Genomic DNA, 9,777 nt, shown 5'->3' on the forward strand with positions numbered 1-9,777 from the left:
TCAGAAATTTTCAGTTTCCAGTCCAAGATATTGATCCACCCTTCATTTTTCATTCAAAGGAAAGGTTTCTCCATGCCCTCTCCCAGTTAATGCTGAAAGACTGATTTGGCAGATAACCCGACTCTGGCGAAGTGGTGGCCATACTCATCCCCTCTCACCTCTGCACATGCTCGCTGGCTACTTCTTAGACACCGCCAGGATTGTGCAGTGGGAGGAAAGAAGAGATGAAGGGATGGTATAAAAAAAGTTCCTACTGTGTTGCTGTCTCATATCCTCTCTGATGTTTTACTTCGTCTGGCAGAGATTCAAAATGAATGTTTTCCTCATGGGTGCTTTCTTCTGCTTCTCTGGGGCTCCAGGCTGAGCTTCCCTAGACCAGTTCCCATAACTTGGATGAGACTTTTGATCAGGCCAGCCGCTTCTCCCCACCCTCTGCTGCTTTGTAATTCTTTGTGGTCCGCCCCCACCTCCAGGCTCTTGAGGCTAGAGTTCCCTCACCCTCCCAGGTGTTCTCTTGGGCCAGGCTGACTCTCCATGTGGCCCGAGTTTGTTCCATGGGAAAGACCCATCCACTACTGACTTCAGTGTAGGGTGTGTGTATGTGTGTTTGTGATTATTTAACAAGCAGGGCCCTGTCTTCAGGGTCCCTTCACTTCAGGGAACCTGTATCAGGTTCTCAAAGCTCAGTTAAAGCTCTATCTTCACAAGGCTTTACATGAGGGGCCAGATAGTCCCCAGCCTTCTCTATTCCTGGGGTTCAGTTTCATTGCTTAGATTTCTCCAGTGATCTCCTCTTAGAAACTCCTTCTCACATTCTAACCCCTTTTTAGATTCTTGACCTAGCTGAGGGCTCCCAAAACTGGGAGAAATTGTTGTTGAATATTTCCATGGAAATTCTGCATTTTGACCTCGCTTCGGTATCCCAGGATGATTGTGTCTTGGTGGCTTGGTGGCACTTCACTGCTGACATTATGATACAGATTTCAGGAAATGATGGAGACCACCTGTAGGACATGTGAGTTGAGAGGAGTAGCACGCTGGTAGTGCTTGGAAAGCCAGTGGGAGGTAGGATACTGAGAGGTAAAAGCACATATTTTAGACCCCAGAGAGGCCTGAATTTACATCTTAGCTCTTGCACTGACCTAGCTGAACCATTGGGCAAGTAAGTCAGCCTCAGGTTTCTCATCTGTAAAACTGGGATAGAAACAGTACCTATCTTGTAGGCTGTTGTGAGGATTAAATGAGGTAATGCACAGTGTCTAGCATGCGGCATGGCCATAGGTCAGCTAGTAAATATTATCAGAATATCATGATCATGCCCAGGTGACTTTGACTTTAAAGCCGTTTCAGATAGTCTTTCAAAGGCCCTGTGCTCCTAAAAGCCACCCTTTCCTCACTTTCTTCTGACCTTGTCACCTGTATTTCCCAGTATACAGAGTGAAATGCCCCATCCAGTTCTCAGCCTTAAGTAAAACCCGGGAGTTGATTCAGGTAGAGTCTGAAGGCTGGTTTATTATCTCCAGACCACAATCTCCACATGAACACAAATTCCTGTATGAGTCTGTCCCGGCTGTAATCCGTGTAATTCCCTTCTCAGCCTTTATGAGAAAATGACCTTGGATAACTTTTCCACTCTGCTTTTTTGCATTCTGTCTCACTGTCTAATACGATGCCACATTGATTTGACTAAGATGACAGCTTTGTCATTTGGAGAAAACGTTTACATATTTCCAGAATGCTCTTTCTAAGGCACAAAGCAATTTTGTCATTAAATCCTGAATACTCTCTTCAGTTCTGTTTCTCCCAGAGCCAGATGAAAGTCTTCAAAATGACTTCTGACAACTATCAAATGATAGTAGCATTCTTGCCACCATGTTTCTAATCTATAAGAAAAGGGTGACAGGTATTAAAGGGAGAATGTAACCAGCTTGACTACAGAATTGCTAATTTTGTAAGGTTATCAAAACCCCTTAAATCAGTGTTTTGAATTCTTTCTTTTACGATTTTCTCTATCTATCTTCTTGAACACACACTTCAGGGGCAGGGATTATATTATATTAGTTTTTCACCTCCAAATAACCAAGGCTTAACATTTGTTGACATTAAATTGGGCCACTGTAGATTTGGTTTCAATGGTATGGCAGAGTAGCTCATTTTTATATTAAAAAAAGAAGTAATCTGATAGTTAATGGATATGATGGTTTGTCTTTTTCTTTCTTTTTTTTTCCCAGCTGATACCTTTTTTATTTTTATTTTTACATTTTTTATTGAAGTATAGTTGATTTACAATGTTGTGTCAATTTCTGGTGTTTTTACAGCATAGTGATTCACTTATTTTATATACATACAAATATATATATTTATATGTATATAAAATAAAGGAATATATAAAGGAACATACATATATCCCTTTCCATATTCTTTTCCATTATAGGCCATTACAAGGTGTTGAATATGGTTTCCTGTGCTATATACAGTAGGGATTTGTTTATTTTATATATAGTAGTTAGAATTTCTTAAACATCTGAGAAAATGCCTTTAAGCTACTGTTCTCTTTCAACTTTAGCTGATAGAAATGTGCATTTAAATTTTCGCTTGAGTATGTAAAAGATACGTTTAAGATTATAATGGACCAAGCTATTTGAAACTTTTCTTTTCACATGTTTCCTTCATTGTTTCATTGATTCTGTAGAGAAGGAACTTGGGCATTCCAGTGCACTGCAGCTGTCTCTGTTGTCTGGGTCAGTGTGGTCTAATGATGAAAAGCTAGATTCTGACAGCATCTCCACCTTCACAGAATTTCAGAGAGGAAGATTAATAGGATTTATGAAATATTACCATCTTATATGTGTGAATCTTTTATAAATGAGTGACATTTATTCATCTTAAAAATTGCTTGCCTCTATTTTGTGTTAATAGTGTGAGGAGTGATGTTCAGAAGCCCCTGATGTTTGGAATCTGGTTTTATCCAGTGAGGAACTCTAAGGTTCTACCCGTATACCTGTGACTTGCACTCAAGAGCATTTCTGCAAATAAAGAGAGGAAAACAAAGTGCAAGATTGAGTGGGAGGTAGCAGTTTTTCTTTCAAGACAGTCATAGTTAGAATGATTAAAATTTTTTTCCTCACTTTTGTTTCACAGCATTTTTACCATGGTGAGTCTAGGTGTGGTTTTGTTGTGTTTACTGTGTTTGAGTTTTATGACATTTAAATCTGTGGCTTGAAGTTCTTTCTCATTTTTGAAAAATTCTTGGATTGTGTCTCCTGTGTTGCTTCTGCCCCTTTTTTGGTATCTATGCCTCCAATTATGTTCACACATCACCTTTTTATGTGCTCCTTAGTTCTCTTACTGTTTTGGGTTTTTTTTGTAATTTCTAATCCTTTTTCTCTGTATGCTTCGATCCATAGATCCAGTTCACAGCTATATTCGGTTTGACAGAAAGGAGGATTTTCCTGAGCATCTGTTTGTTAAGCAAATATTAAGGACTACTACACAGCAGGCCCTATTCTATGCATTGGGGCTTCATTAGTGAACAAAATGGACAAACATCCTACCCTTGTGAAAATTACCTTCTTGTGGAGGGAGACGGACCATGAACAAAAAACATAACAAATAAATATAGTCTTTAGTCTTTTTAGGAGGTGTTAAGTAGTAGGGAAAAAACAGAGCAACCATAGCAGGTTAGGTCTCATGAAGAAAGTGACACTGAGCAGAGGCTTTATGGAGGGGAGGAGTGAGTGACAAGGGGATGGCCAGTGCAAAGACACTGTGTTTTAACAGGATCATTCTGGCTGCTGTTGAGATTTTAAGAGGCAAGATTGGGAAAAATAGGCCAAATGGGGAATATTAAAATGATCCTGGCTCTGACCAGGGTGATAACAAAGAAGATGGTGAAAAGGGACGGAATTGTGGAACTATTTTGATTGTAGGATCAACAGGATGTGCCCACGACTGGTTATGAGAAAAAAAGAGATGTCAGGGTTGACTCCAGGTGTTGCTGCCAATAGCTGAGATGGGGATGAGATTACCCAGTTTTATTTACTCATTGATTGTATCATTTTTTTTTCACGTGTTATCTGTTACTCCTATTGGAATGTGAGCTCCAAGAAAGCAGACATCTTTTCCAACTTATGTACCATCAAATCCCAGAATATTGCTTGTCAAAAAGCATATGTTTAATAGATAGTTGATGAATAATGAGTGAATGCACACAGTTTTCCAATTTTGCAAAATGAGTTAGATTGATATTTGTAGTGCCTAGTTTTTCAGGGTAGTTATGAGGGTTAGATATTAGGTAAGGACACAGATTTTCAGGCATAAGATAGACAGAAGTCTCTCTCTATATGTGTGACTTTTAAAATTAATACTGACATCAGTATGACTTTAGAAGCAGGCTAACAGTGATTAAAAGCCCGGGCTTTGGAGTGAGACTTTGGTTTGAATCTCAGTGGAGCTATTTTCTAACCAAATGACTTTGGGAAAATTACTTAATTTCTCTGTGCCTCCATTTCTTCTGCAACTTGGGAATAATAATATTATCCTTATAGGTTTGTTGTGACTATTCAGTAAAATTATGCTTTTAAAGGATATGAGAGACATAGTAAGTGCTCCAAAGTCAGGGTGGTTATTATTATCCCGTCTCCTGGTTGATATATCTGACTGTGAATATTCATAATGTTTTAAAGTGTCCCTATTATGTCTTTTCCTTTTTTTATCTTCTGTGCAGAGCTCAAGCCCTCCTCTTTGCATTTTGTTTTTTCTATTTAATAGGCCTTCCCTCTGACCAGCCTTTTTTTGTCCCCCCCAAATTAACTCCATACTGCACATTTTTTGGATAATGATTTTTTTTCCCCCAAGGACTAAAGATTAGTGAAAATAGTTAGGGGGAAACTAGCCAGATATGTTAGGCAATAAAACTGAGCTAAAAGCAATTACCTGACTTTAAACTCTGTTTAGGGGCTTTTCATTCCAAAACCAGTAAACATGCTGAGATTTTTATCTTGAGGAAAAAGAAGTCCTGAAGGTGAAGTCCTGTCCTTTTGCTTTACACAATTACAGATGGACAAATCAATACAGTACTACAATAACACGGAAGGAATGAATGCAACATGAATGTTCTCACTGTGATTGTGTAACTTGTGACCCTCCTTGTGCTCTTGGAAGGCTGTCTCGTTAACTTTGTCTCAGAAACCTGTAGTGTGTGAGTGAGTGAGTGGAGGAGGGAGGGGAAGGAGGCTGTGGGTGGGGAAGTGAGTGAAGGTTGATACACTGTTAAGGATTAACCCTGCTCTGAGGGAGCTCCTTCTCATTGGGAACCCGCCTAGAATACACATGAGATCCTTCTCTGGAGGGTAAGCTGTAAACCAGCAGTTACAGCTGCATTCAGTGATGAACAACTACCTCTGGTGACACTTTGTCCTTTTGCGAGAATTTTTTTTTTTTTGCTTTAAAATTTGGGGTAGTAAAATCATACACGCTGTGGGGTGTACATGAAGTAGTGAAACTACCTTGGCATACAGTAATTTGGTGGAAAGTAATGAGTATTGTGCTGTTCCGCATCTTTTAAGAAGATGTCACAGAGCTTTAGAATTTAAACAACAAGGTGTTCTGACCCTGTAAATGGTATTCTGGGGAGCTCCCTAGTGGGATTCTAAACATCCCTCAGACCCAAAAAGGATAGACTCTGGGGGCAGGATGGCACGCACAGCTGGGCGACGGTGCTCCGAGGTGAGGCTGGCTCTGCGGCTCGTGGGTCTCCCTGTCCATCATGTCTTGGATGGTAATGAAGTTGTCTAGACACAGTGAGGTCAACTAAGGTGTAGATTTATTTTTTTCATTTTTTTTATACAGCACTGCAGAGTGATACAACAGATGGCCTTATGCCAAAGGACAAAGTTCCTACCCTGAGGCACCAATGCCCTGGGAGGGGAACACACAGGAACAGAACAAACACCAGCTTGCCCTGTGCTCATTAAAGTTAAAAATCTTGACGGGGAATGTTGAGGTGCAAGGTGATACAAGGAGAGAATTTTACCTTCAGAATTTCCTGACTGCTCTTGTCTTGGGACAAGTACTCACTGTTACCTGAATAAAATAGATAAAAGAATTTCTGCTCTGTTGGCCACATAATTGGGCATTGTAATTCAAGACCTCCCCACCCCCCAACTCTATCCTTTTCCTTCCTTCCTCTGATCCCAACCTACCCAGTTTACTAAAACAAAGGCAAATCATATATAGGTCCATTAATTTGGACACAGAGGTAGTTGGCCAGACTTGGCATTTCTGCCAATTACTTAAGATAGTGATGACTGAATTTCAGAGGTTTCTGAGTTCATATTGTTTGGCTGAAAAGGAAAATGGTCATTATACTGACTCCTAAAGACTCGATCGTGGTCTGCCTGGAATCAAGGAATCATGAATGTGCTTGGAGTTCTGTAAACTCCCTGGAATCACACACAATATTTCAGTGTATGGGCATGTTAGAATTTTTCTGGAGAGTTTTCAGCGTATTTTCAAATGTCTATAAACCTGTAAGCATGAATGACTCTGGCTTGCATACCTCTATCCACTCCTCTCTGCTTATTCAAATCCTACCCATTTCCAAAATGAAATCTTACTGTTCACAAATATTTCTTAGCTGTACTTGCTCATAGTGAATACTCCCATCTCAGATCTTCAATGAGAAAAAACAAAACAAAACAACTGTATTAAGTGCCCCCAAAGAGAGTGTTGGGGCAAGAGAGGGGATGGGATGTGTTCAGGGGGTCAGGAGAGGCTCCTTGGGGAAGTGATGCTGGAGCTGGGGTCTGGAGGAAGGGCAGCAGGGAACGAGGCAGAGAGGGGGTGCGATAAGTAGATGCTTCCTGCATATTTTAAATTGATGAGTGAAGCTGATCTGGTGGTGATTGTTCAGAGGAGCTTCTCAGATATTTTTCATGATAATGGTCATCTCACTTGGGCATATAAAAACTAGGGGCTGGCACTGTGGCTATAACAGAAGAATCCTGTCTTGAATTCTCTGTGTGGATTCTGCCAACTCTGGGTAACCTCTATGAAACTGGTACTCTTTGGAAACTGTGTTTCCTTTTAAGTCTGTAGTTTCTTTAAATGTCCATGTCCTACTCCTGAATTTCTGAATTATTTCAGTAGATGGAGCCCAGACATTGGTACTTTCTCAAGAATCTCCTTGAGAGATGTTAATGAGACGCCATTGTAGAGAACTCCTATTATAAGGCCATCGAGAAACCATCAGCAGGATTTTAAAAAAAACGACAATATCCAGTGTTGGCAAGGGTGTGGGAAATCAGTACACTCACACACTTCTGTTGAGAGTTTGAAATACTGTGAACTTTCTGGGAGGCCACTGGATAATAAATTTCAAACACTTAAAGAAGTTGTGTTCCATATATACAAAAATTTTATCTTATTATCTGTCAATGGACATTTAGGTTGCTGTCAAACAACTGAATCACTATGCTGTACACCAGAAATTAACCCAACATTGTAAACTAACTATACTTCAATAAAAAAAAATTTTGGAATACTTTTTCTCCCTACGAATTCCATTTAGAAGGGTTTATGCTAAAGAAATCATCGGTGTATGGACCAAAACTTTCTAAAATGTTCTTCAGAGTATGTCTATGGCAGAGATTAATCAAACAATTTGCAAGATTAGCAAAAGGGAGCTAGCTAAATTAATTTTGATATCAGTTCTCTTTATAACGATATACAGCTCTGAGAGATACAGCAAAATGCTTAGTGACGTGAAAGTATTCAAGAAATACCATAAAACGGGAACAGCAAGTACAAAGTAGTATGTACAGTGCCTGTATGAAAGAAAAAAATGGAAAAATGCACAGGAAGTATTTAGCTGTAATCCTGTTAAAACTGCAGATCCTTCTTAAAGGTGTTTGTGTTGGTCTGAATTCTCTGAAGTCTTTACACGAACATGTTTTCTTTTCATAAAGAACACTTTCAGCTTCATTGTGAATATTGGTTAAGGAACGCAGGCATTGTTGGAAGGACAAAGGTGTGACCTTGCCAGGCATACCTGTATTGATAAGCAAACAAATCTTGGATTCCTTGTTGATCAAGTTCCCTAGGCAGCTCTGATATCGGCAACAGCTAACAAGCCTTTGGGAATTACCAGGAGAGTTTAGTCTTTTGGCATTTCAGTGATCTTAGTTATTGTTTCTTTCCCAAATTTCCCATATTTTCTGATATAATTTCAAAGAATCTCAGTGAATGTGGGTTTATTTGAAGGAACTGAGAGAAAGTCAGTCCTTCATCTTTGCCCCACAAGGCTTAATGCGCTTGTGGTTGGGAGCTCGATGGTAACCACACCCCCGGACCTCATGGATAACTAGAAAGCCAGCCAGGATGCTAGGCAGCCAGAGTGGGGACACCTCCCCTAGAAACAGGTGTCTGAGCTCCCTCTGCTGATTAGGTCATGGTCACTCAGCTATACTCTGCTGAGGCCACTTCATCCTTTAAATTATGTGGCTTCTGCTTACCTATTTCTTCTCTTCCATTCGGCTTCTTGCGCTCCGTTTGCTTCTGTTGTCTTTTATTTTTCCTCGTATCTTGCTCCGTCTGCTCCTTGTACTGAATCTCTTTCACCCTCTAGTACTAAACACTGGACTCAGTCATTCTGCTAGACCCCCTCATATGCCTAACACCTGCCTAGAAGGATCTGCCTTTGGGTCAGGCATTCATCCATCATCCTGTCCTCTGTGGTCAGGGCAGTGTGACATGCATTACAGAGCACGGGCTGTGCTGGGGAAAACACAGATAGATTCATTCATTCATTCATTCATAGAAGTGTTACTGAGTAGCTGCTGTGTGCCAGGCATTGTGTTGTCCTCTCAGAAGCAGTTGTGGCTGCAGCAGACCCTAAGAGCATTCTAGAATCTTCTCTGCTATTTCCATGTATCCAGGTTCAGCATGAGTGGGAATGGCTTATTGACTCAAGAAGGAAACGGTCAGAAGAGGAGCCAAGGTTCTCTTTGGAACTCTCCCATCCCTTTTTGTTGAGGCTAGTTGACTGATTTTTCCTGGGGAGAGGCTGCTAGGCAACTTCCTGCTCATCTTGCACAGCGGCCCAGTTCTGTCCTGGGATCAAATACTCCCGTGTCTGGTTCCTTCCTTCCGACGTGGCAGTGACTTGATATGGAGTAGTTAAGGGATCGCCCCCCTCTTGACTTCCTATTTGGTGTATTTTAATATTAATCATAATGCAAATCATTTTAATTGCACATGTCTGTTCTAGCATGACCCTAATCAGTTGGAGGGCTGAGGTACTGTTTTTCCTTTGGGGCTATTGATGCCAGCTTGAGGTGGGCATGTGACAGATAACCTGATGCAGTGAGAGGCCAGCTACGCAGAAGGGGGAACCACCTAAGGAAAATAGATGCCAGTGCCCTCTTTCTACTCTTACCTTATCTTGTGAGTCATCTGTGTAAACCTTATAAACCTAGTTCCCTCTTTAGGGCAGTGATATCCATTTCACATCTTAGACATTGGAGGCTCAGGGAATCAGTGCCTCACTATCAAATCTCAGTCCAGAACTTGTGCATTTTGACCTGAAAGCTTGGATTTTTATGAGACCTGGGCTTCTTGCTGCTTGGGGGTGTGGAGCCTCCAGAACTCACCTTTCTTCTCTGAATTGGCACCACCTTTGGCTGTGGCCCAAGTGGCCGCAGAAGACCTCCTTCTACAGAAGCTGGGACCAAATACCTTTTGTGGGAAACCAGAGCATGAATGCTTTCTTCTCAGTTC

General features: G+C 40.9%; 1 long non-coding RNA gene across 1 annotated transcript; it reads left to right on the forward strand.

The window, feature by feature from the left end:
- Positions 1 to 5,633: 5,633 nt before the first annotated feature.
- LOC140696871 (uncharacterized) lies at positions 5,634 to 6,106 on the forward strand. The gene is made up of 2 exons (XR_012073466.1): positions 5,634 to 5,727; positions 5,851 to 6,106. It is a non-coding gene; the product is annotated as an uncharacterized lncRNA (long non-coding RNA).
- The last annotated feature ends 3,671 nt before the right edge of the window (positions 6,107 to 9,777 follow it).

This window comes from Vicugna pacos, chromosome 6, assembly GCF_048564905.1.
Source record: "Vicugna pacos chromosome 6, VicPac4, whole genome shotgun sequence".
Classification (NCBI taxonomy): Eukaryota; Metazoa; Chordata; class Mammalia; order Artiodactyla; family Camelidae; genus Vicugna; species Vicugna pacos.